This window comes from Aedes albopictus, chromosome 2, assembly GCF_035046485.1.
Source record: "Aedes albopictus strain Foshan chromosome 2, AalbF5, whole genome shotgun sequence".
In the NCBI taxonomy this organism is placed as follows: domain Eukaryota; kingdom Metazoa; phylum Arthropoda; class Insecta; order Diptera; family Culicidae; genus Aedes; species Aedes albopictus.
Window position 1 is genome coordinate 148,500,237 of NC_085137.1, and position 26,945 is coordinate 148,527,181.

The window sequence follows — 26,945 nt, forward strand, 5'->3', positions numbered from 1 at the left end:
AAAACTTTGATCTGATTGAATCTGATCAATTTTAAATTTTCCCATACAACATTGACCCACCTTAATAAACATGTTCTTCATGAACAAATTGAGATTTGAATTATGAAAAGAAATACACGTAGTTCAGTGAGACTCGAACTCACGACTCCTAATTCGCTAGACGGGCGCTTCTATTCCTTCAAGCTACGGAGTCACTCGACTATCTCCGTCGCCAGTACATGTAGAACTGAACTCGATTCTCAGTTTGTTCATCGAGCACATATGTATTTCTGATGTCTGTTGTGCACATGGATGTCAAAGCATTTTCAACAGTGATGATTGACCATGTTAATTTGTGTTACGTCATGCAACCCAGCATAAGTCATTAGGTCAATAAGTTATAACCACAGACAAACAGACGTAACACGTAATTCTCATCGTACACCGATTTAACGGTCTTTTTCAAAATTTGATAGTTAGCCAACAGCCCAACCATGGCGCTCGTATAGTTTTTGTTCGAGTTTGACGTTTGCTCACTACCGCCATCTAGTTGGTGGTCGGCCAAACATAGTCCTCTTAGCATTGGGCGAATATGTTTCCGTGACTATGATTTGAATCGAAAAATGTTCGAAGTGTTACGTCTGTTTGTCTGTGTTATAACTATGCCTTTGAAGTCGTGTCGCTCTCAATCAAAGAAGTTACGAATTGCGCCACCATCATAATTGAATTTTTTTTTGGTGTACACTACCCGTCATAAGTACGGACTCACAAAAAGTATTGCAACAATATTGCATCACCCTGACTCACCTCGGTATCTCCAAAACCTGAGGACCTACAAAGATGCTGTCTTCAGCAGTTATTCAGGAGCCCAAAAGCAACAACTTTTCTGAAGGCGGCATTTTTGTAGGTGAACTGGTTTTAGAGATATCGAGGTGAGTCAGTGTGATGCAATATTGTTGCAATACTTTTTGTGAGTCCGTACTTATGACGGGTGATGTATATACTAGTGAACTTTTACGGGTGTTTAATCAATAAATTTGTATAAGTAAGGATCAGATGCTTTTCAATTTCCCATACTCCTTGGTCATTCGTCAACTGCAATGGGTGATTGCAAGCCAATTCACTGAAATTTACCTACGATACCGAGAAGAGTGTTTTCCCAGTTGTACCTTCTCAAAAGGGACGAATGTCATCGAACGGACGGAGCTATATTCCTATTTCTGTGAGTGGTTTGTGTGTGGGTACAGTGGTTATATCGGTTAGTCTTTAGGGATGGTACAGTACGAATTGGAGAGGATCTCATTGGTATGAAATTCTAATGAAATGTGCTATTGATCTAGAGTTGTCATTGCACAATGGTCCGAATCCACGTTTTACAGGAAATATACTTCCTATTTTAGCGTAAATTTTAGGCGTTTGGTGTCTTGCATTTGTTTAAAGCATCAATTCCAAAAAAAATCGATCAGGGTGGTCCTTGTCTTAACTCAAATAGAACTAAATGGAATAGAACTTTTTAATTTCAAGTCATATGCGATCAAGTTCTTCAACAAAGCTGTAGGCAATGCTATTTCGAGCAACTTTGCCGAGGACACCTTTTATCTAGCTTCTAATTTGAACGTAGTAGGTCAATTTTAAGTTTTGACTTAGAGTGATTCCTCCAAAAACGGAGTTTTCACAATAACTTTTTTGTTTGATTTTTTTTTCGAAAATGTGAGCTTCGGAGATTCGAAGAGCAAGTAAAGACGCACATTTGTTTTTAACATTGTATGTGGCTAGGTCTTGTCATACAAATGATATGGACAATTTTGACATAATATAACAAGGTCTTAAAATGCTTATATCCAGTGCTGAAAATGTCAAATGTCAAATCTAAATTCAACCCCATCCAGCGCATTTTAGAAGCTCAACCTAAGAATATGGAATATGAAAAACTTGTACGGCTAGACCAGTCCTACAAGAAAGTCACGGAGAAACCGATCTTTTCGAATATTTAAGATAGGGAATCGCGCCACTTGGGCGATGGCTTCGATTTTCGTCTGTTTTCCGCTATAACTCAGTCAAACTTGAACCAATTGACACACTTTTTGGAATGCGGTGAGATAGGTATAGTATCTACCCCCCAGACGACCAATTTGCACGTATAATGAAGTTTATGTTCATGTTATACGTACTTTTATGCGGTAAAGTAACATCGCATAAGATGCAGTAAAAGTGCCTCATGCGTGCAAAAGTGGAGGCGCTATACGTGCATTGACGGAAAAATAATAACGCTATAGGACTTCAAGTGACATCTTATGCGATGCACGGTGTGCACTATTGCGATGTAATATACCATCTTATGCGACCTAATAATATTCGAAAAAAAAAAACAATTCTTGTCACCCCAGTATCGAACTAAGAACCTTTGGATTTTCGAGCCACACTTCACACTTAATACCAAACACCACTTATGGAACACACTGGTTAATTGTCATGACATTCTAACTCACCTCCGTGTTTGTTGGAATGCACTTGGTTCCCCTGTGCTGTACGTGTTCGACAGGCTATCTGGAGCGCATAATGACGAAGCGTGATTTCCCACACAGTTAACTAGTTTTGTAACCATAATGATGACTGTTAACTTTCTTGTAGCTTTTTGGCACTCCAACAGCACCTCTTTCATTGTTATCACATATCACATCGCAATATACCAACGTTAACGATTCTAGCTTATGAGAGTTTTTATGCACATTTGAACGAGTTTATATTTACTTTTATGCGATTTAGTTTGTACACCAATGCGAGTTTAACTGACATAATAAGAAAAGTACCAAGCGAAGTCGTATAATCATCGCAGTGCGCAATTATGCGAATTCAATTGAAACTTTGCGAGTCCGCTCGAACTCTTTTGCGAATAAGTAAAGTTCGTCGCAATAAAACATCAGTATATCGTCTACTACGATGTAGTTATACACCATAAAAGTTCATTTGCACTCTTATATGATTTTACCAGATACATCGCTATAAGTTCAAAAAATAACATCATTTGCGATGAAATTTGTTCCGCAGCCGTATATGTATGCGATAGTGAGTAAAAATAGAACTTTATACGATGTACAGCGTACATCCTTATGCAATTTCTGGTTGTCTGGTTCAAAATTGACTGAGTTATAATGGAAAACAGACGAATATAGAAGCCACCTAGAGCCTCGGGCTGAAAATCCCCATAATAAAGAGCCAATAATAATAATAAATGTCACGAACAACCTTTGAAAAATGCCAATTGATATTCACCAAAAATATCTGCGGCATTTTGCGAAGGTAGTCCGTGACATTTATCTTAAATATTCAAAAAAGATCGGTTTTCCATGACTTTCTTGTAGAGCAGGTCAGCTGCACAAGTTTTTCATATAAACTGAAATTTTTTTTACGACGGTAATGGTACCGCGTAAAAAACCGCGTTATTTAAAATGAACGTCGTAAAAAGTCACGTTAGATGTAATCCAGACTATTTTGCGCGTGTTTTTAAAGAATGACGGTTTTTTGCGACATTTTTTTAAATAATGCGGTTTTTTAAGCGGTACCGTGACTCTTCCAGGATTTCTCCTTCGTGAATTCTTCCATGGATGTCTTGTGGAGTCCTGATAGTGATTGACTCAGGGCTTATTCCAAGAAAGGCTTCTAAAATTTCACTTTTTTCCAATTTGGATTCGACCAGACATTCCTTTATAAATTCCTCTACGGTTTCCACCAGAAATTGCACCGGGAATTTCTCCAGTGATATCTTCGGAGGTCTCTCCAGTAAGAATTCTTCCAGAATTTCCCTAGGAGTTTCTCCAGAGATTCAGATATTTCGTCAGCGATTCCTTCAAAAATTTTGCTCAAGATTCCTGTGGTTTTTTTTTTAAGAATGTCTGCAGGAATTTCTCCCACAAGTTTATTCAGAAATTCTAGCAACGATTAATCTAGAATAAATCCAGGAATTCCTTCAAAAGTTCCTACGCAATATACTTTAGAAGAATACTTTTTTCAGGGATTTTTTCAGGAATTACTTTAAGAATTTCTTCAAGGAATCCTCAAGGAAATTTTCCAGAAATTCATAATGGATTTCGTTCGGGGATTTCTCTATGTAATCCTTCAGGGATTCCTTTAGGAGTTTCTCAAAGGATTCTTACTAGAATTTCTCTATAAACTCTTTCAGGAATTCCTCCAGGGACTCCGCCTGCAATCTATAAAGGGACTCCTCTTGCAGTTCCTCCAGAAATTCCTTCAGGCATTCTACAGAAACTTCTCCAGGGATTATTTCAGGAATTACACCAAGGATTTTTTTTTTCTCTGACCCTTTTTGGGATTCTTTCACGAATTTCCCATGGAATTGCTTTAGAAATTCTACCTGTGATACCTTTAGAAATTCATTAAGGGGTGAGTTTGATAAATTTAAAAAACCCTTCAGTACAAATACGTGTAGAATAAGCATAAGTTAAAATAATCGTTAAAATCTTCAGAGAATGCCATCGATGATTCCTTCAGAACATCTTCTTCTCCTGGAATTCCTTAAAATTTACCTCCAGGACTTCATTCTAAGATGCCTCCCATAATTCCTTTCAATATTCCTCTAGGAGCTCCTTGTGATATTCATCAAAATCTTCCTTTTATGGTATCTTCAGAAATTTCTCCAGGAATTCTTCCGGGATTTTTTCTAGGAATTCCTCCGCAGATTCCTCTAGGAATTTTTCCAGGGAATCTTATGAAGATCCCTCCAGGAATTCCTACTATTCCTTTAGAAATTCCTCTGGGAATTCCTGCAGGAATTTCGGCGATTTTCGCGGTAATCCTGAAATTTCTCCGGGGATGCCTACAAGGAATCTTCCGGAAATTCGTATAGCACGTCAATAGGAATATCCTTCAATATTCTTCTGGGGATTTCTTCAGGAATACCTCCACGGATTCTTCCAGGAATTCTTCTGACATGATTTAACATATTCCCTCGGGGATTCCGCCTGAAAACTTTTCGGGGATTCCTCCAGGAATTCCTTGGAGGAATCCTCCAGGAATTCTTTCGGAGATTGCTCCAAGAATACTCTCAAGGACTCCTCTAGGAATTCCTCTGGGGATTCCATCAGAAATTCTTTCAAGGATTCATCCAGGTATTATTCCGGGGATTCCTTCGTAAATTCCTCCAGGAATTCCTTCGGAGATTCCTCCAGGAATTTCTCCGGAGATTCTTCCAGGAGTTCCTCCGGAGATTCCTCCAGGAATTCCTCCGGAGATTCCTCCATGGATTCCTCCGGAGATTCCTCCAGGGCTTCCTCCGGAGATTCCTCCAGGAACTCCTCCAGAGATTCCTCCAGGAACTCCTCCGGAGAGTCCTCCAGGAACTCTTCCGGAGATTCCTCCAGGAACTCTTCCGGAGATTCCTCCGGAGATTCCTCCAGGAACTCCTCCGGAGATTCCTCCAGGAACTCCTCCGGAGATTCCTCCAGGAACTCCTCCGGAGATTCCTCCAGGAACTCCTCCGGAGATTCCTCCAGGAACTCCTCCGGAGATTCCTCCAGGAACTCCTCCGGAGATTCCTCCAGGAACTCCTCCGGAGATTCCTCCAGGAACTCCTCCGGAGATTCCTCCAGGAACTCCTCCGGAGATTCCTCCAGGAACTCCTCCGGAGATTCCTCCAGGAACTCCTCCGGAGATTCCTCCAGGAACTCCTCCGGAGATTCCTCCAGGAACTCCTCCGGAGATTCCTCCAGGAACTCCTCCGGAGATTCCTCCAGGAACTCCTCCGGAGATTCCTCCAGGAACTCCTCCGGAGATTCCTCCAGGAACTCCTCCGGAGATTCCTCCAGGAACTCCTCCGGAGATTCCTCCAGGAACTCCTCCGGAGATTCCTCCAGGAACTCCTCCGGAGATTCCTCCAGGAACTCCTCCGGAGATTCCTCCAGGAACTCCTCCGGAGATTCCTCCAGGAACTCCTCCGGAGATTCCTCCAGGAACTCCTCCGGAGATTCCTCCAGGAACTCCTCCGGAGATTCCTCCAGGAACTCCTCCGGAGATTCCTCCAGGAACTCCTCCGGAGATTCCTCCAGGAACTCCTCCGGAGATTCCTCCAGGAACTCCTCCGGAGATTCCTCCAGGAACTCCTCCGGAGATTCCTCCAGGAACTCCTCCGGAGATTCCTCCAGGAACTCCTCCGGAGATTCCTCCAGGAACTCCTCCGGAGATTCCTCCAGGAACTCCTCCGGAGATTCCTCCAGGAATTCCTCCGGAGATTCCTCCAGGAATTCCTCCGGAGATACCTCCAGGAATTCCTCCGGAGATTCCTCCAGGAATTTCTCTGGAGATTACTCTAGGAATTCCTCCGGAGGTTCCTCCAGGAATTCCTCCGGAGGTTCTTCCAGGAATTCCTCCGGAGGTTCCTCCAGGAATTCCTCCGGAGGTTCCTCCAGGAATTCCTCCGGAGGTTCCTCCAGGAATTCCTCCGGAGGTTCCTCCAGGAATTCCTCCGGAGATTCCTCCAGGAATTCCTCCGGAGATTCCTCCAGGAATTCCTCCGGAGATTCCTCCAGGAATTCCTCCGGAGATTCCTCCAGGAATTCCTCCGGAGATTCCTCCAGGAATTCCTCCGGAGATTCCTCCAGGAATTCCTCCGGAGATTCCTCCAGGAATTCCTCCGGAGATTCCTCCAGGAATTCCTCCGGAGATTCCTCCAGGAATTCCTCCGGAGATTCCTCCAGGAATTCCTCCGGAGATTCCTCCAGGAATTCCTCCGGAGATTCCTCCAGGAATTCCTCCGGAGATTCCTCCAGGAATTCCTCCGGAGATTCCTCCAGGAATTCCTCCGGAGATTCCTCCAGGAATTTCTCCGGAGATTCCTCCAGGAATTCCTCCGGAGATTCCTCCAGGAATTCCTCCGGAGATTCCTCCAGGAATTCCTCCGGAGATTCCTCCAGGAATTCCTCCGGTGATTCCTTCATGGATTTCTCCAGGAATTCCTCCGAAAATTTCTCAAGCAATTCCTCAGTAGATTTCTCAAGAAATTCCTCCGGAGATTCCTCCAGAGATTCCTCCAGGAATTGCTCCGGGCATTCCTCCAGGAATTCCCCCGGAGATTCCTTCAGGAATTCCCCCGGAGATTCCTTAAGGTATTCCTACGGAGATTCCTCCAGGAATTCCTACGGAGATTCCTCCAGGAATTCCTACGGAGATTCCTCCAGGAATTCCTACGGAAATTCCTCCAGGAATTCCTACGGAGATTCCTCCAGGAATTCCTACGGAGATTCCTCCAGGAATTCCTACGGAGATTCCTCCAGGAATTCCTCCAGAGATTCCTCCAGGAATTCCTCCAGAGATTCCTCCAGGAATTCCTCCAGAGATTCCTCCAGGAATTCCTCCGGAGATTCCTCCAGGAATTCCTCCAGAGATTCCTCCAGGAATTCCTCCAGAGATTCCTCCAGGAATTCCTCCAGAGATTCCTCCAGGAATTCCTTCGGAGATCACTCCAGGAATTAATTCGGAGATTCCTCCAGGAATTCTTCCGGAGATTCCTCCAGGAATTCCTCCGGAGATTCCACCAGGAATTCCCCCGGAGATTCCTCCAGGAATTCCTTCGGAGATCACTCCAGGAATTATTTCGGAGATTCCTCCAAGAATTCTTCCGGAGCTTCCTCCAAGAATTCCTCCGGAGATTCCTCCAGGAATTCCTCCGGAGATTCCTCCAGGAATTGCTCCGGCGATTCCTCCAGGAATTCCTCCGGAGATTCCTCTAGGAATTCCCTCGGAGATTCCTTCAGGAATTCCTACGGAGATTCCTCCAGGAATTCCTCCGGAGATTTCTCCAGGAATTCCTCCGGAGATTCCTCCAGGAATTCCTCCGGAGATTCCTCCAGGAATTCCTCCGGAGATTTCTCCAGGAATTCCTCCGGAGATTCCTCCAGGAATTCCTCCGGAGATTCCTCCAGGAATTCCTCCGGAGATTCCTCCAGGAATTCCTCCGGAGATTCCTCCAGGAATTCCTCCGGAGATTCCTCCAGGAATTCCTCCGGAGATTCCTCCAGGAATTCCTCCGGAGATTCCTCCAGGAATTCCTCCGGAGATTCCTCCAGGAATTCCTCCGGAGATTCCTCCAGGAATTCCTCCGGAGATTCCTCCAGGAATTCCTCCGGAGATTCCTCCAGGAATTCCTCCGGAGATTCCTCCAGGAATTCCTCCGGAGATTCCTCCAGGAATTCCTCCGGAGATTCCTCCAGGAATTCCTCCGGAGATTCCTCCAGGAATTCCTCCGGAGATTCCTCCAGGAATTCCTCCGGAGATTCCTCCAGGAATTCCTCCGGAGATTCCTCCAGGAATTCCTCCGGAGATTCCTCCAGGTATTCCTCCGGAGATTCCTCCAGGAATTCCTCCAGAGATTCCTCCAGGAATTCCTCCAGAGATTCCTCCAGGAATTCCTTCGGAGATCACTCCAGGAATTAATTCGGAGATTCCTCCAGGAATTCTTCCGGAGATTCCTCCAGGAATTCCTCCGGAGATTCCACCAGGAATTCCCCCGGAGATTCCTCCAGGAATTCCTTCGGAGATCACTCCAGGAATTATTTCGGAGATTCCTCCAAGAATTCTTCCGGAGCTTCCTCCAAGAATTCCTCCGGAGATTCCTCCAGGAATTCCTCCGGAGATTCCTCCAGGAATTGCTCCGGCGATTCCTCCAGGAATTCCTCCGGAGATTCCTCTAGGAATTCCTCCGGAGATTCCTCCAGGAATTCCTCCGGAGATTCCTCCAGGAATTCCTCCGGAGATTCCTCCAGGAATTCCTCCGGAGATTCCTCCAGGAATTCCTCCGGAGATTCCTCCAGGAATTCCTCCGGAGATTCCTCCAGGAATTTCTCCGGAGATTCCTCCAGGAATTCCTCCGGAGATTCCTCCAGGAATTCCTCCGGAGATTCCTCCAGGAATTCCTCCGGAGATTCCTCCAGGAATTCCTCCGGTGATTCCTTCATGGATTTCTCCAGGAATTCCTCCGAAAATTTCTCAAGCAATTCCTCAGTAGATTTCTCAAGAAATTCCTCCGGAGATTCCTCCAGAGATTCCTCCAGGAATTGCTCCGGGCATTCCTCCAGGAATTCCCCCGGAGATTCCTTCAGGAATTCCCCCGGAGATTCCTTAAGGTATTCCTACGGAGATTCCTCCAGGAATTCCTACGGAGATTCCTCCAGGAATTCCTACGGAGATTCCTCCAGGAATTCCTACGGAAATTCCTCCAGGAATTCCTACGGAGATTCCTCCAGGAATTCCTACGGAGATTCCTCCAGGAATTCCTACGGAGATTCCTCCAGGAATTCCTCCAGAGATTCCTCCAGGAATTCCTCCAGAGATTCCTCCAGGAATTCCTCCAGAGATTCCTCCAGGAATTCCTCCGGAGATTCCTCCAGGAATTCCTCCAGAGATTCCTCCAGGAATTCCTCCAGAGATTCCTCCAGGAATTCCTCCAGAGATTCCTCCAGGAATTCCTTCGGAGATCACTCCAGGAATTAATTCGGAGATTCCTCCAGGAATTCTTCCGGAGATTCCTCCAGGAATTCCTCCGGAGATTCCACCAGGAATTCCCCCGGAGATTCCTCCAGGAATTCCTTCGGAGATCACTCCAGGAATTATTTCGGAGATTCCTCCAAGAATTCTTCCGGAGCTTCCTCCAAGAATTCCTCCGGAGATTCCTCCAGGAATTCCTCCGGAGATTCCTCCAGGAATTGCTCCGGCGATTCCTCCAGGAATTCCTCCGGAGATTCCTCTAGGAATTCCCTCGGAGATTCCTTCAGGAATTCCTACGGAGATTCCTCCAGGAATTCCTCCGGAGATTTCTCCAGGAATTCCTCCGGAGATTCCTCCAGGAATTCCTCCGGAGATTCCTCCAGGAATTCCTCCGGAGATTTCTCCAGGAATTCCTCCGGAGATTCCTCCAGGAATTCCTCCGGAGATTCCTCCAGGAATTCCTCCGGAGATTCCTCCAGGAATTCCTCCGGAGATTCCTCCAGGAATTCCTCCGGAGATTCCTCCAGGAATTCCTCCGGAGATTCCTCCAGGAATTCCTCCGGAGATTCCTCCAGGAATTCCTCCGGAGATTCCTCCAGGAATTCCTCCGGAGATTCCTCCAGGAATTCCTCCGGAGATTCCTCCAGGAATTCCTCCGGAGATTCCTCCAGGAATTCCTCCGGAGATTCCTCCAGGAATTCCTCCGGAGATTCCTCCAGGAATTCCTCCGGAGATTCCTCCAGGAATTCCTCCGGAGATTCCTCCAGGAATTCCTCCGGAGATTCCTCCAGGAATTCCTCCGGAGATTCCTCCAGGAATTCCTCCGGAGATTCCTCCAGGAATTCCTCCGGAGATTCCTCCAGGTATTCCTCCGGAGATTCCTCCAGGAATTCCTCCGGAGATTCCTCCAGGAATTCCTCCGGAGATTCCTCCAGGAATTCCTCCGGAGATTCCTCCAGGAATTCCTCCGGAGATTCCTCCAGGAATTCCTCCGGAGATTCCTCCAGGAATTCCTCCGGAGATTCCTCCAGGAATTCCTCCGGAGATTCCTCCAGGAATTCCTCCGGAGATTCCTCCAGGAGTTCCTCCGGAGATTCCTCCAGGAATTCCTCCGGAGATTCCTCCAGGAATTCCTCCGGAGATTCCTCCAGGAATTCCTCCGGAGAATCCTCCAGGAATTCCTCCGGAGAATCCTCCAGGAATTCCTCCGGAGATTCCTCCAGGAATTCCTCCGGAGATTCCTCCAGGAATTCCTCCGGAGATTCCTCCAGGAATTCCTCCGGAGATTCCTCCAGGAATTCCTCCGGAGATTCCTCCAGGAATTCCTCCGGAGATACCTCCAGGAATTCCTCCGGAGATTCCTCCAGGAATTTCTCTGGAGATTACTCTAGGAATTCCTCCGGAGGTTCCTCCAGGAATTCCTCCGGAGGTTCTTCCAGGAATTCCTCCGGAGGTTCCTCCAGGAATTCCTCCGGAGGTTCCTCCAGGAATTCCTCCGGAGGTTCCTCCAGGAATTCCTCCGGAGATTCCTCCAGGAATTCCTCCGGAGATTCCTCCAGGAATTCCTCCGGAGATTCCTCCAGGAATTCCTCCGGAGATTCCTCCAGGAATTCCTCCGGAGATTCCTCCAGGAATTCCTCCGGAGATTCCTCCAGGAATTCCTCCGGAGATTCCTCCAGGAATTCCTCCGGAGATTCCTTCATGGATTTCTCCAGGATCCTCCAGGAATTCCTCCGGAGATTCCTTCATGGATTTCTCCAGGAATTCCTCCGAAAATTTCTCAAGCAATTCCTCCGTAGATTTCTCAAGAAATTCCTCCGGAGATTCCTCCAGAGATTCCTCCAGGAATTGCTCCGGGCATTCCTCCAGGAATTCCCCCGGAGATTCCTTCAGGAATTCCCCCGGAGATTCCTTAAGGAATTCCTACGGAGATTCCTCCAGGAATTCCTACGGAGATTCCTCCAGGAATTCCTACGGAAATTCCTCCAGGAATTCCTACGGAAATTCCTCCAGGAATTCCTACGGAAATTCCTCCAGCAATTCCTACGGAAATTCCTCCAGCAATTCCTACGGAAATTCCTCCAGGAATTCCTACGGAGATTCCTCCAGGACTTCCTCCGGAGATTCCTCCAGGAATTCCTCCAGAGATTCCTCCAGGAATTCCTCCAGAGATTCCTCCAGGAATTCCTTCGGAGATCACTCCAGGAATTAATTCGGAGATTCCTCCAGGAATTCTTCCGGAGATTCCTCCAGGAATTCCTCCGGAGATTCCACCAGGAATTCCCCCGGAGATTCCTCCAGGAATTCCTGCGGAGATCACTCCAGGAATTAATTCGGAGATTCCTCCAAGAATTCTTCCGGAGCTTCCTCCAAGAATTCCTCCGGAGATTCCTCCAGGAATTCCTCCGGAGATTCCTCCAGGAATTCCTCCGGAGATTCCTCCAGGAATTCCTCCGGAGATTCCTCCAGGAATTCCTCCAGAGATTCCTCCAGGAATTCCTCCGGAGATTCCTCCAGGAATTCCTTCGGAAATTCCTCCAGGAATTCCTCCGAAGATTCTTCCAGGATTTCTTTCGGAGATTCTTCCAGGAATTCCTTCGGAGGTTCCTCCAGGGATTCCTCCAGGAGTTTCTTCGGAGACTCCTGCAGGAATTTCTTGGGTGATTCCTCCAGGAATTTCTTTAACACTACCGTAATAGATCGATACTTCAGTGAAATGTTGACGGTAGGATCCACCAGTCTTTGTTATCGACTGATCCGTTGAATCATGATGTAAAAGCTTGAGAGGACCAGAGCTATTCAATGAAAAATTGTGAAATAAAAGTTGTTATCAGCGAAACCTTTTATGTTGCACAGAACCTTCAGGACAATAGCCATAATTAGTCACATAAATTATTGTGTGACTAAATGCGAACACATTTTTGCCCTGCACGAACATTACGACCCAAGCCCTGTGGTACGACGAAGCTGCTAAAGCAGAGGTTCCCAAACTTTTTGCTATCGCGGCGCCCTTTAAAATTTCCAAAAATGTCGCGGCGCACCAAAGATTTTAAAAAGGTTTTTTGTTTAAATATAAACAGCTTTCACTTTAAAATGTCAAAGGCAAAATCGTGAAACACTTCTTATATCATGTTTTCTTAGAATTCATAAAAAATTTGGAAAACTAATTTTTTAAATAAATTTTTCAAAGATAATTTTAATATGTTTATAGTCCCTACTTATAATGGAAATTCGCGGCAAAACTTCTAAAATTTCGTTGGCCAACATTGTGAATTTCGCGGAGATCTCGCGGCTACACATTTTTGGACGTTTTGTTGAAGAAAACACCAATTTTGCATGCGAAATGAACAATTCACTTGAATTTCGTGAAGCGTAATCATAAATTCACAGAAAAAATGACAAATTTAATTAAAAATCAGGAAAGAAGTAGATGTTAAATTCATTTAACTTTCATTATGACGGATTCAAAATTGTAAATTACTTTACACTGTTATAAGTTATCATTAAATTAATGTTTTAAATTTGAAAATTGGTGGAATTTTGTGATTATTTTTTAAATTTTGACAAATTTCGCGGCATTTCGCGGGATTTCTTAAATTTTGCGACCAATGACCAATTTCTAGGATTTCCATTGTCTCTATTTATAAGATTTCATCATAGAAGCTTTATAAAAGAGCAAAAAACTCAGATGTACAGGTAAAATAAACTGCTGCTTTTTAATAATTCAGCCAAAAATTCTAAAGCGTTTGCAATAATTAAAGAATTTCAATTGAAATAAAATGACTTTACAGAACTTGACCAAAGCTTCATTTTTTTTCGGAAATTGCAAAGCAACACTTTCAAATACTTTTATTTATTTTGGAAAATTTAGACACATGATGAGATTGTAAAGAACCTGTCAGGTGGGCTTTGATTGAACTTTTTATTTTCATAAATTTCGACTTAACCCTTTGAGGCTGGAGTGGTCATATATTACCCCAGTGATGAAACCGAGCATGGCAAACTTATTCAAAGTTCAGTGAGGTTGCGGCAGTACTGATGAAATAGACCGGTTCAAAAAGGTTAAAGTCTCAATGGCAAACCTGAATGCTGCTAGCTGTCCCGAAGACATTGTAACTATTCTGAAAAGAACGCAAATAAAATTCTTGAAATAAAAATTATGGACAAGTTATAGTTAAATCAAAAGCTAAGCTGAAGCTTATAAGGTTCAAAAACAATTTTAATAACTTAAAATTTAAACATTTTAAAATTTGGTGTCAATTGATATGTTTAAAAAGGATACAATAAATCCTGTGGAACAAACGAAGACTCAAGGAAAGATTTTAAAAAATATGAAGCGACACTAGTTTTACTAAACAAAACAAATATAAAGATTTTCCGCAATACAAATAAAGAGTTTGGTTTTGTTTGTTTCGTCTAAACTCAAAAGCCTGCGGCGCACCTGGGTAAGGTTCGCGGCGCACCAGGGCGCCGCGGCGCACAGTTTGGGAAGCACTGTGCTAAAGTACTCGATATTTAAGCATGAGGCTATTTTTAGCAACCTCCCTGTCGCCTCCCAAGCTCCAAACAGTTTCGCTTCATTCTCGAACACACTCGAAGCTGCGATGCGTCGCACATAAAAACTGTTTTTTCTTCCGGGGGAGGCAAGGGAGAAACCCCCCACCCAGAGTTCTATAGAACTCGCGTGGGCTAGTCGGTACGTATGTATGTATGTGACAAGGCGAATGAAAAACCAAGTTACATTCTAAAAATAGCACCATTTTGCCGGCGCGCTCGTTCGGGAGTGCAAGTTTTCCCAGTCATTGCAATTCCTACCAAGTAATAGGGTACGTATATTGCCGACCGGATGGCCTGGCCATCCTTGGTTGTTGGCCCTGAATGAGGGAGCTAGTGTCTAACCGTAGGTACCTATCTAAATGATGGAAATCAAACAAGTGGAACGAGGGTGGATCGCAAATCAGGACGATGGGTTGAGGAAAAGTTTCGAAAGAAAAGTTTTATGCTCCTGTTTAAGGAAGAAATTTCACGACACTTTTACTGTTTCGGCAGCTGTTGCCAACTAGCTGGATACTTTGGAGGCAGTGCTTTTGTATGATGGTTGGTTTTTTGGATCAGGAAATGTTCGTTTGAGTATTACTTAGCAGTAAGGTAAACTATGCTTGATGCAAAAACTCGTATCCAATAAAATTATTCGTTTGAGAATAGGTACTTACTTTCAACCCAAGTTACATTTTTGGTTTTATGGAGGTTTTAAACAAGTTTTAAAACCAAAACTTTTGTTTAATATTTAGTAGTTATAAATATAATTAAGAATATTGATAAGATAGTACTTCCAATACTGTAGCCTGGAACATTTCTGCTAAATTTGTCATAAATACTTACACTGAAAATACGAGATTTTTTTCAAACCTGTGTTTTATTATAATCCCTGTCTAAACATCAACTTAAATTGTTTTTGGCTAAAGTTGAAGTCCCGAACTTTGGTCATTTTTTTTAAATCACAAAAAAAATACTAATAGTCTGATCATGATCAATAAAAGTGTAATTCCATAGCATTCTCATTTATGCATATTCGTTGAAAACGTACAACTCGACAACTTAATTCTCTCCGGCCGCCCACATCATTCCGTTCCGACTGGCTTCATTCAACCACACTGATTGTCTACTGTTCTGGGTTGAAAATAAACTTTGCGCTTTGACGTCATCACCGCATCCCACCTCCTCCTGTCTCCTGGTCCTGGTCGTCGACGACGGCTGGTCGGTGTTTTTCCGCACGCAACCATATATTTCCCATGGAGGAGAAGGTTGCTCTTTTCCGGTCACACTCTGGGTGAGGAAAGCTTTGCGCTATGGAATTTCGCTTGTCGAATTTCCACCCCATTTTCCTCATCAGGAGCCTCTGTACGTTGCGCTGCTCTCTTATCTTGGAACTGGAATCAACACGGTTCATTTGTACCAACCAACCAACCAACTGCCGGAGCTGGTGTTTTGTTGGACCAACAAAGCTCAACAGTAAGTTGTTGGTAATTTGTTTCCACGTGAGTAGCAGAAAATCGATTTGTCTGGGGGAGTGGGAAACGTTACGTCTTCATAAGGATGAAGCACGTGATAACGAATCACTACTTATCCTACAAAAGACGGATGCTTACCGCTCAAGGATTGCGTCTTATCATCACTGAACAAATAGGCTTTCTTTGAAAAACAGTTGAAATTTCCATTACCAGTATTTGACAACTCCCTGGGGTACAGGCCATTGGATCTTCATGCGTAATCAGTGATCTATTGGAGCATTATGAATTAAATTTATACTTACACAGCCTCAGGTTGGCGTTTGAGAACTCCCAAAAAAATGACCACGTGGTTTATGGACAGCCCCTAGGCGCCCCTCCGCCTTTTGCCGAAATTGGGAAAAATCCCTCCCTTGGCACCACTTCTGTTCTTCTGTTGTAGTAGCTACAACCATCACACTCTTTCATTCCTCTCTCTTCCCAACTGACTGTAAGGACATGGCCAGTGCCGGTATTGATCCAAAAAATCTATTTGCTGCTTAAGTTTTACTTCGAGTGGAGTGTCTCAGCTTTTATTCAGTTGGTTTTTAGTGCAGTTCATACCAAATCAGATTAACAACGGAGGAGCAACCATTGACATGCACTCACTCAGATTTAGTTTCGCTGTTCGGTATTTTTTTTTGCTGGAAAAGTTCGGTAAAATGGAAAAACAACAGTTTGTTGGTAATATTGGTACGTTTTACAGTAGTTCAGTACCGAACTATTAGTAATATAAACTTCAAACATCATTATCTGACTCATGAAATACAGTACCATTGACAAACAGACGCTACCTACTCTTAGAGGAAATTCATCAAAAACTTTTGCCCGGTCGGCCATGATGATGAATTTGACTATTAACTAACACACACACACACACTACTACACAAATCACCTGTAATTTTCGTTTGCATCATTCAGCAACGTGTACACTAGCAAACGTCAAAGCGATCGAACACTAACGCCTCTGGAGGAAAGATCGCGGAAATCAAATGAAATTTGAATTGATCGTAAAATGCATGTGCCAAGCCGTTTTGAAGAAAAAAAAAAAAAAAAAAAAATTACCGAAAAACTGTTAATGTTGCGCATTGGTACAAATGTCAAAATGGCAGTAGTTGAAATTTCTGTCCCTTGTTATAAGCAACAACTTTGATCTTGGTAACTAATAAATTGTGCGCGAAGTGGCCGGAGATGCATATAAAGTTGCGGACGAACACTGTATTCGCATCACGGGAGTAAGTATTAATAGCACTCTGCTTATTGATCGAGAAAATCAACAACAATCAACATTGTACTTTCCAGGCTCTGCAGTAGCGTGACCCTTCTATAAGCATGAAAAATGAAGTAATATGAATCTCAAGGAGTACTTTGCAGGGACAGATAAGTTCATGTTACTTTATTTTATTCAGTGGAATTTATGGAAAAAACTACCGAAATTCTACGATAATCCCGATTACAAAATTACCGGAGAAATTTGATAATTTTTGACAGCTCATCCAAAATTTTATTTACCGGACGTTCGGTACTCGTTTCGATTACCGTAAAACGGGGTATCATTGATCAGCGGGGTAACATTGATCGGCTTGACCGACCTCATGAAATGTTCAAACATTTTATATTGAATCAGTTTCTGCTATCGAATGGTATGTCGCTATCTGCTATTATTTAGCTATTGAATGACATGTAATTTATGAAAATTGAATTTCATAAACATTGAAATAAATCGATTTTTCCATAACTGTGTTTCGTAACGCAATGAGATACATTGACAAACATTCATGCATGGCATGAATACTAGATAAAATATGAGGATCGAAATCACTGTATTACTTCAATATGATATCCTAGAGTTGGATTTAATAACCGAAACATCTATGAAAATGCTACTGTTCAATAAAATATACGATTTATTAAAAGTAGGCTATCAATTCCTTAAGCCATTGCCTACCTTTAGGCGTTATTCGCGATTTGGAGGATTTTGATCCTAAAATATCTCAAAAAGTATATAACTTGTAAGAATTTGGACAACATATTCAAAATCAGCGACCCCGAATTTAGTAAGAAAGGGTATTTTTAACACAAGCGAACTTTGATCACTAACATGATCAATGTTACCCCAAATCAACAAAATCAAAAATTAGAGTAAAAAACCTATTTAAACATGTTTTAAAGTTTTGTAATACTTTTTCGAGTAGCTTAACACAAACTCAGAGGGCCAGTACTTGTTTTAAAAATATAAAACATGTAACGTTTGCTAAAACAAGAGAATTATTCAAGAAATATCGAAAATTCTGATCAATGTTACCCCGGATTACGGTACCCAACGGATTACCGAACGTTCAGCTGTTGAGAATTCGGTAAAAAAAAAGACGCGGACACCGTCTTCAGCCAAAGGCTGCACAGACTGAATGAAACTTAACACTAGACAAGGGACACACGGAGCATGCTCCAGTGGATACGGAGAAGAAACTATTCTTATGAAAAGTTTCAACGCCCGGAGCGGGAATCGAACCCCCATCCCAAAGCATGGTGCGATTAGAAGCATGGTGACCCTAACCGCACGGCTACGAGGCTCCACCAATTACACTAGTTTACAGCATTTTTGAACTCGGTAAGCTGATGATCATTTTTATGTAGAATCATGCCCTGAATTCGAAAACGCGAAAGAAAAAAATTACAGTAGAACGGAATTTTTTTCGACTTTCCATACAAGGTTGATGATTTGAAATCGATTTTTGTTCTAATTTTAAGCAAAGTCACTCACTTCAAACATCTCATTCTCCGTAATCAATGCTCCGATTGATCTAAAATTTTTACTGTAACTCGCCTACATATGATATGTTAAATAAACGTCGAGAGAGAATTTTTAAGTTGGTTTTTTCTTATTGAAAAAAATACATTTCTTCAAAAATTTTTGGGAATTTTGCAAAAATTTAAGAAGATCGTCCCTAAAACTCGCCAATATCTTGAGTTTCATCAATCTGACACAAAACCTGTATTCAGATGATCGAATGGTATTGTATTCAGCTTTTTACTTATGGAAAAAGATTTAAAATTGGTTTAACAAAACGCAATATATTTAAATTTTAGTAAATTACAGATTTTGAAAAATTGTAAAACTCGATATTCAGCTAAAACTCAAAAACTGTCCTACTTCAAATTTTTTGAAGGTCGGTTTCGAAATCAGCACTAAATTGTGCTTCAAAAATTTTGGTCGTTGACAGAAGTTCACGACTTTCGTTTTATTTTGTAAACTTGTGTTACCAAATACTGTACCGAATACTGTAAAAAAATCAAAGTGTGTACAGTCAGTGTCCGTGTCTTGTTTAAGCTAAGCTAAGCTATATTATATATAAACAAAAATATTTACTCTCAAAAGAAGGCTCAACAACATTCCGGCCCTGGACTCCCACATTTATTAAATCGGCTCTGCTGCCTGGGGTTTCCTAACGAAACTCCTTCATGGATTCCTTCCATGAATTCCACCCACGTTTCCTTCATTGACAACTTCCGGGATTAATATATTTATTTTTGCCAGTTTTTTTTTACAGTTTTCCAGATTCATTCAGGTTTTTTAAGAATTCATCTTGGGATTCCTTTGAGGACATTTGTTTAGAGATTACTTCAAGCTTCTTTTAGGGATACCTTCAGGGGTTTAAAATCTTCCTAGACTTTCTTCCAAGTTTCCTTCTGGAATTTCTCGCAGGATTCCTTAATTGAGCCCCCGGGAGTTTTTCATTAACTCTCTCAGTGTCTTTTTTTTTTTATTCTTCAAAGGATTCTCCTCGGGGTTCCTTTAGGGATTTCTTCCGGAATTCGTTTAGAGCTTTTTCCAAGGATTCCATCTGGCATTCATTCAGGTATTCTTCCCTAGATTCATTTAGAGATTCCTTCGGGGCACTTGTGTTTTATATCAGTTTTCTTATGCGAATTCTTTATTGATTTCTCCAGATTACTTCTGGGATTCTCACAGGTACTCCTCATGACTTTCTTAAGGGATTATTCCAGGGTTCCTTCAAGGATTTATGTTGAGATTTCTCCAGGATTCTTCCGGGAATTTCTTCCGTGAATCGTACTTGGACTTCTTCCACGATTTCTTCTGTTTTTGGGATTATTTTTGGTATTCCTTCAGGGTTTTCTCCCGAAATTCGAGGAGGGATTTTTTCAGTGACTTCTTTCGACATACCCCCTAAGATTTATCTCGATATTTTTACTGTGACTGGATTTCTCCACATAATTTTCCCGGGATTCCTGCGTGGATTACGCCATGTGGGGGAAAAGAGATTATTTGATAGTGTATCACAGCTCTAATAACTGTTCAGATGGCTAAGTTTTCATATGAGTTTTGCTTGTTAGATTGTAACAACGGCTTGAAAGCTATAAGAAATCTTAAAATGTTACTTGGGATACTACCATTAACCAACTCAATAATAAAATTCTGAAGTCTTAAATCTATAATTAGCTATACGACACCAATAAGAAAAAAAAACAATGAATTGGCTTGCATTAGTGTATGATGCTACAAATACTAAAATATCTACATTGCCCTTCGTTACGTTAGCATACTGCCCTTGAATCCAACTTCCTCAAAATAAATATATAAAATCCCCAGGAGTAATACTATCCCAAAAACAAACACAACATGCTTGTCATCATATGCGCATTTCCCATATTTTCCCTATCAGTTTCGTCCACTGAAAGCTGCTCTGCTCACTATCCCCCTCCTTTCAGCCTCACCCAAACAATGTCACACAGTGTTGGCAACCTAACCTAATTTCGCAGTTGGCCTCCATTGTTCGACCCCCACTCTGGTCCTACACTTCAAATCGATGCCTCCTTCCCTACGTCTCATCGTCTTGTATGGGTAATTCACCATGCCAAATGTAATGGTCATGTTTGCCTGATGTAACCACGCTATGAACAGCTATACTACACTGAGGATTTTGCGAACCACAGAGCACATTTTTCTATCAATCATAATTTTTAGAATAACACTTCCGTTTTAATCTTTTCCAAGACGAAACGCTTGAAGCTTTATTTGTAGTTTCTTTTTTTATTTACACATTTTTTCTTGTATGGAGTAGGTATGGAGTATGATAGCAAAACGAACGGAATCAGTCGCAAGCGTAATTAGGTATATGTTTTCGACTAGGACGAATATGAGCGTAAGGATAATAATGGTACTCATACGACACCTTGTTCTATTTTCATAGCTACTTAGATAAATTGGCACCGCTTGAACGCTCAACTCTCTTATTGATCAATGGGAAAGTTCATGTGGAGCTCCACAAGATTTTTGTCTCAGTGTAGCAAACCAGGGTTGGCCCACTTCGCTGTTTTCAAGACCATCTTTGGGCTCCTCTCAATTTCGTCGTCGTCAACACCGCGAATCGAAGATGAAGAGGAATTTGACTTCCTTCCTTCCCTCTCCCCGGTCGACAAACTGGGAAGAGGAACATTCGCTGAAGTGATTGAAGGCTTTCGTCTTCATCTGTGATGAAGATGATGATGAATGTCAGTCAATATCAACCAAATGGCGCACAAAGAATGGCAGTTTATATTTTAATTCAATGTATGCGCGTTTTCTTGTCTTGAAGACGCGAAAGCAGCGACTAGGACATGAATGGCGCGGCGTCAACTTGGCGGATGTCACATACGATATTGACGAAAACGTGGGTGGGTAGATGAATGGCTGGCGTCCCTGTATGACAATTTAATGCGGATCCACGCGTCCTGGCCCATTATAATATTCTGGCGGGGATGTAATGGTGGTGTGGGGGTGGTGGACGGGCATACTGATACGTCTTGTAACTTTTGTGAAGCAGCACATCAGCATGCATGAGAAACAGGCAGCCACTTTTCATTATGGGTTTCCACGAATCTTTTGAATTGGGCAAGCTAGAGAGCATATCATAAGGCCTGATATAATTGAAGTTGTGTTTTAGAGTTTGTATTGCCATTTCATGTAAGTAAAACTTTACCGTTCCGTAGCTTCTGTGTGAACAAACCAAGCTTCCGTTCAGTTTCCTTTGTAATAACCCTTAATGGATATGAAATGAACGACTTTTTTACATTCTTTTAATGTGTTCTTTTCAACCAGAGAGCTAAGATTCAATATAAAAATTCTTTTGGCGCAGAGATTAGATGTGATTGTATACCTATGAATATATGAATATAGTGTCAGAAAACGGTTTTAGATATCTTTGAAAATGTAGTGTCCTTCTTCTTCGTCCTATTTCTCCTATGGAGATCATTACAACTTGGATAAAGTTTGCTTTTCAGTTTGCTGTTTTTTAACGTAGTTACAAAAGCTACGTCAAAGCTTATGAATCGTTGAACACTATTCAAATGCTCAACAGAACTTTTATCAGCTGCCCGCTGTTGTTTTTGTTGTTGTTGATGTTATTATTCCTATTCAGCTTCTGCTTACTAACTCCCATTCAAGGGTTACATACATACATAAATACATACGTACCTTGAGGGTGATCGAAATATCAAACTATTCTATTGCATAATTTGAAAGTAGGGTCAAGTGAGGTAAGATGCCATTTTTCAAACTTTCATCGTTTTCAATGATAATAAGCCTTATTTGTTAGGCTGTCAAAGTGGTAACAGCAACTAGACAATAATTGCTAGATACTTCAGCAAAAATATTCACTAAACTATTGCATTTTCATTGATTTTGAGCGATTTTAAAAACTGATTCGTAAAACGGAAGTGGTGCAAAAAGACCATCTGCCTTGCCATCTGCCATAGGGTAAGATGCCACTTCATGAAAACATCCAAAAATTACGTCCATCAGTTTTCGGGCATTTCCGACTCCTTTTCCCCCTTCTGTTCCGCTTTTTCGTAAACTCAATAAATGGAGTGTTACCCCCCTCCTCGCAAAACGATGATCGTAATATTTGAATGACCCCTAACATGGAAAGCGTAGACATCAACAACCATGCGTCTCCATGTGTGCCTCAATATCGTTGGAAACACTTGGCTGGTAATAAAATCACCAGAAAACCTTAATTGCAAGCACGAAAAACCGGAAGTTGCCAATTTTTATTGGGAAATCAAAAGATTGTTCGTGGGTTTGGTGGCCTAGCTTCTAGAAGAATGTTCGATGCATCGAAACATATATATATATATATATGTAAACATATCTTGACACCATTCACCTACAGTAATGATCAAGTCCCATCCAGGAATGATTTTATGAGTTGGGCCATTTTACCCCATCTTGGCATTCTGGGCTTTGTTCCCCTATACTATCTAGCTAGACAATACACATTCCAAGTTTCATAAATGTTGGAGCACTGAAACGAAAAATATATACTGTCTATTGTAGCGCGCACCCTCCATAAGGACAAGGTAAAACGCGAAACTTTAAAAGCGCTTATCTCAAAATTGTGTCTTTGTTTTAAGGAAGTGCTGTTACGATGATCAAGATATCTTAAAAACAGTTGACCGATTTGCATTTTTTTATTGAGTTGAAATTTCGAGGTACTGAACACTTTTCCGGAGACGGCGGGTTCGATTCCTGTACCGTTCGGGAAAATTTTCTCGATTCCCTGGGCATAGTGTAACATTGTACTTGCCTCACAATGTATAAATTCATGCAATGGCAGGTTGAAGAGTTGAAGAGAGGCTGGCCAAGTTCCAATGCGAACGTCGAGCCATAGAGAAGAAGAAGAATTCTTTAAATATGTCTCCTGGGCAGGGTGCAAAATGTTCACAGTCATTGACAGGAAACAGTATGAATTTGATTATTTCTGTACTCAATATTCAAAACAAAAATATTCATTTTCGTTTTACCTCTTCACACAGTCAGTCATTTCGTAGTCATTGAATATGAAGCCGATCGAAAAACATCTTCATAATTACCTACGTTTATGGCTGCGATTCCCACTAAAAACACTTAACGACAATCGAATGGGACAAGATCTATGAAAAGCAGCATCAAATGTAATCGATACGTTAATATTTTATCAACAATTTAACACTTCATAAGATGTTTACACATATTCATTGACTTTCATTCAGTTGACAAACGACTACCGAGCAGCTGACTATGAATATGCAGGCAAGTGAATGACAATTGCTGCCCGGTCACCTTCAACGCGTCTGCTCGAAAATTGTGTGCACTACTCTACTCTTGGGTTTCCTTCATGGATTCCTTCTGGAATTCCTTCAAAAGTTCTTCCCTGGATTTCATCTGTGATTTCTCCCGGAATTTTTAAGGACTTTCTTCCGCATTTTTTACTGGGATTGCTTAGTTTACTCCTCCTTGATTTCAGAGATATTTTCTTGCATATCATCAGGGTTTCTTTTTGGGTTTCTTCCGGAATTATTTCATAGATTGTTTACGAAACTACTATAGGGGTTCCTTTAGGGTTCTTTTGGGTTTTCACCCGGGTTTCCTTAAGGTATATTTTCCGGCATTCCTTCAGGGATTTCTTATGGGTTTACTTTAGAGATTCCTCCCGTTGTTTCTCCATTGATGCATTCCTAAATTTCCAAATTTTTTAGGTGGCGTCTTACAGAGATTACTTCTAAGATGGATTCCTTCCGTAATAGCTGCGTTGCGATTCCACCATGGATTTATTCATTGATTTCTCCCGAGATGCTTTTATGGATTTCTTTCGGCATTTTTCCTCCAAATTCTTTCCATCAGACGCCATCAGAAGCTCCACCCGGGATTCTTACATTATTTCTTCCTGGTAGTTTCTTAGGAATTAGGTGTAGAGCATAAATCCGTTTATGATTACGCGAAGACTGGAAGCCTAAAATCCCCGTAACTTAGGAATTTCTCCCATGATTCCTACTGGGATTCTTTCACGGATTATTCCCGATACAGGGATTCCTCCAGCGTTCTTCCTGAGCTTCCCTAATTGATTCCTCTCAAAAATTCTTCTTTTTTTTCAAGGTTTCCTTTACAAATTCCAGATATTCATTCAGACTTTATTTCAAAAATTTTTTCTAGGCATGCTTTTAGAGATTTGATCCGGAATTCCTTCTGAGTTTCCTTTATTGATTTCTCCTTGGATTTTCCTGGCATTTCAAGTATTCCATCCAACATTCATTCATGGATCCAATTAGGATTCCTCCTGGGTCCTTTCGTCCTTTTCTTTTGAATTCCTTCATAATCTTACTCCGTGATTCTTTCATTGTTCCCCAAGCAACACGACTTGTTTCAAAGCCAGTACCAGCAACATCAGTGCAATTTATTCACTGTTCTAATTAAGGACAACACAACACAATTGCTTCTTCTTTGAAACGCAAAAAGCGCAAATTTTAAATCGTTATGCAACATAAGCCAGGGGGAATGATAAAAAAATGAAAAAAATATATTCAGACTCGAACCATTGACACCAGGAGTATTAACCACTCACCTTACATACTACACCAGAAGCTCTGTGAAAGATTTGCTGCTCAATGCACCATAAAAGCTACTGAAGTTACGCGTTACTTCATTGTACCGTCTTTGCCACAAGTTAGAAAGCTGTCAAAATGAAAAGACGCGCAAGTTTTCCGCAACACATTTGGAACCTAATCTGAACAAACAAACCAGAGTAAGATGCTTCATGTGTGTTACATAGCACATTTAATGCAAGCTGACTGTATTGCCACTTGTGAGGAATATGTAAGCTCCGCCTACATTAAATACGATGTTATTTGTAATTCCTATGAAACAAAGCTGCAACTTAACGATATTCGGAGTTTAAATGCAACTCAACTGACAAGATGGAAGTTGCGTGCGCTTTTATTGCAACTCTTCTAGACCAAAGTATAGAAAACCATATTTTGGATGATGTTGCAGGTGCTGCTTGGGATCCTTCCAGGCTTTCCTTTAGAAATATATTCTAATGTTTCTTTTGGGATTCTCTGTAATTCTTTAGAAGAATATATTTTAATGATTTCTTCATGCATACTTTCAAGATTACATATTTCATGGAGATTCTCGGGATGCCTTCTTCGGTTTATTTTGAGATTGCTTCCGTGATTTCTCCAGGTTACTCTCAGAGACTTCTTTTGAGATTATTCAGGATTATTTCATACAATGCTCCTGGGATTCCTCTCGGGATTCCTTCTGGGATTCCTTCTAGAATTTTTCCAGGGTATTCTCCCAGAGATACCTCCAGGGATTTTTCCTGAGATTTCTTCAGTGGTTCTTCCAGGATTCTTTTAGAGATTCCTCTAGAATATTCAAAAGGACTTCTTTTAAAATTACTTTAGGGAACATTCCTATTTTGCAAACGGAGCCTGTGGAGTACCATGGCACCCTCCACAGTATGTTGCCCTTACTGCGCTAACCGGAGCAATGGTGCAGTGAACCTTGTGTTTCTCCGAGACAATCGGATGCCCTTCTTCAGTCTCACTTGAGGCTAAATAAGGGCGGGATTATGAAGATGTTGTTAATTGATGTTGTTTAAATTTCCACCTATATGGTTTCGCATTATGCGATTTACACAGTGTATTCTGTGTATCCTCACCTTTGGCGTTTTCCAATCGATACCGATCTAGTTTTGTTGATGCTGTTCTTTGTTGTGCTGTTGTTGCGAAGAGTTTAATCTTGTCTAGTTTGGGTAGTGGCTACGGTTAGGATAGCTCAGATCAATCTTCATTTGATTTTGCCCAATGTGCAATCTTTGCAGACTTATGCAAAATGGCTCAGCCCAAGTGGCCTTGGCCCAAGAACCTTACTTCCGTAAGGGGAATTTCTATCTAGGAAACCTCGTGAACCCGGTGTTTGCTACTTTCAGGAAACATGAAATGGCAAACTCGCGTGTCATGCCTCGAGCCTGTGTGCTTGTCAACAACGCAATCGTTGCTACACTCCTCTTTGAATTAACCACCAGAGATGTATGTATATTAGCGTGGGTCATCGGAACCGTTTTCTCAGATCAAATCTTTATTGGTTCCGTTTCGGGTTCTGAGTACCTGTGCAAAATTTGAGAAAGATTGGTTGCGTCTACACTTTGCGCATTGCAATTGAAGTTTGTATGGGATTTTGTATGGGAAAACATACTTTTTTGCATTTTTGTTATAAGTTGAAAAAGTTTGTCTGAAACTTTTTAACCGATACTGTAAAATGATAGCCTAATATGTTCTGAAAAACTTTGTTGAAGACCGCCAAGCGATCCGATGCTTGTGAAAATAGGTATAACCAACAAACCGCATGCATGTGTTTATGTTTTAACATGTAAAGGAATAACAATAGCAACAAAATCATGCTGTTTCGGCACGCAATGCAAATGCTATAACTTTTTTCATAAGCGTCTTCGACAAAGTTTTTCAGAACACCCTAGGCTATGTTTTCACTTTATTGATTACATGGTTTTAGAAAAATTCGAGCTTGTCATGAGAGAAATTCAAAAAGTGTGTTTTCCCATGTAAAATCCCATTCAAACTTTAAACGCGATGCGCAAAACGTAG

General features: G+C 41.7%; 1 protein-coding gene across 5 annotated transcripts in view; it reads left to right on the forward strand.

The window, feature by feature from the left end:
• Positions 1-26,945, forward strand: part of LOC109421015 (receptor-type tyrosine-protein phosphatase-like N) — a 120,627-nt gene that overhangs the window by 67,262 nt on the left and 26,420 nt on the right. The window lies entirely within an intron of this gene.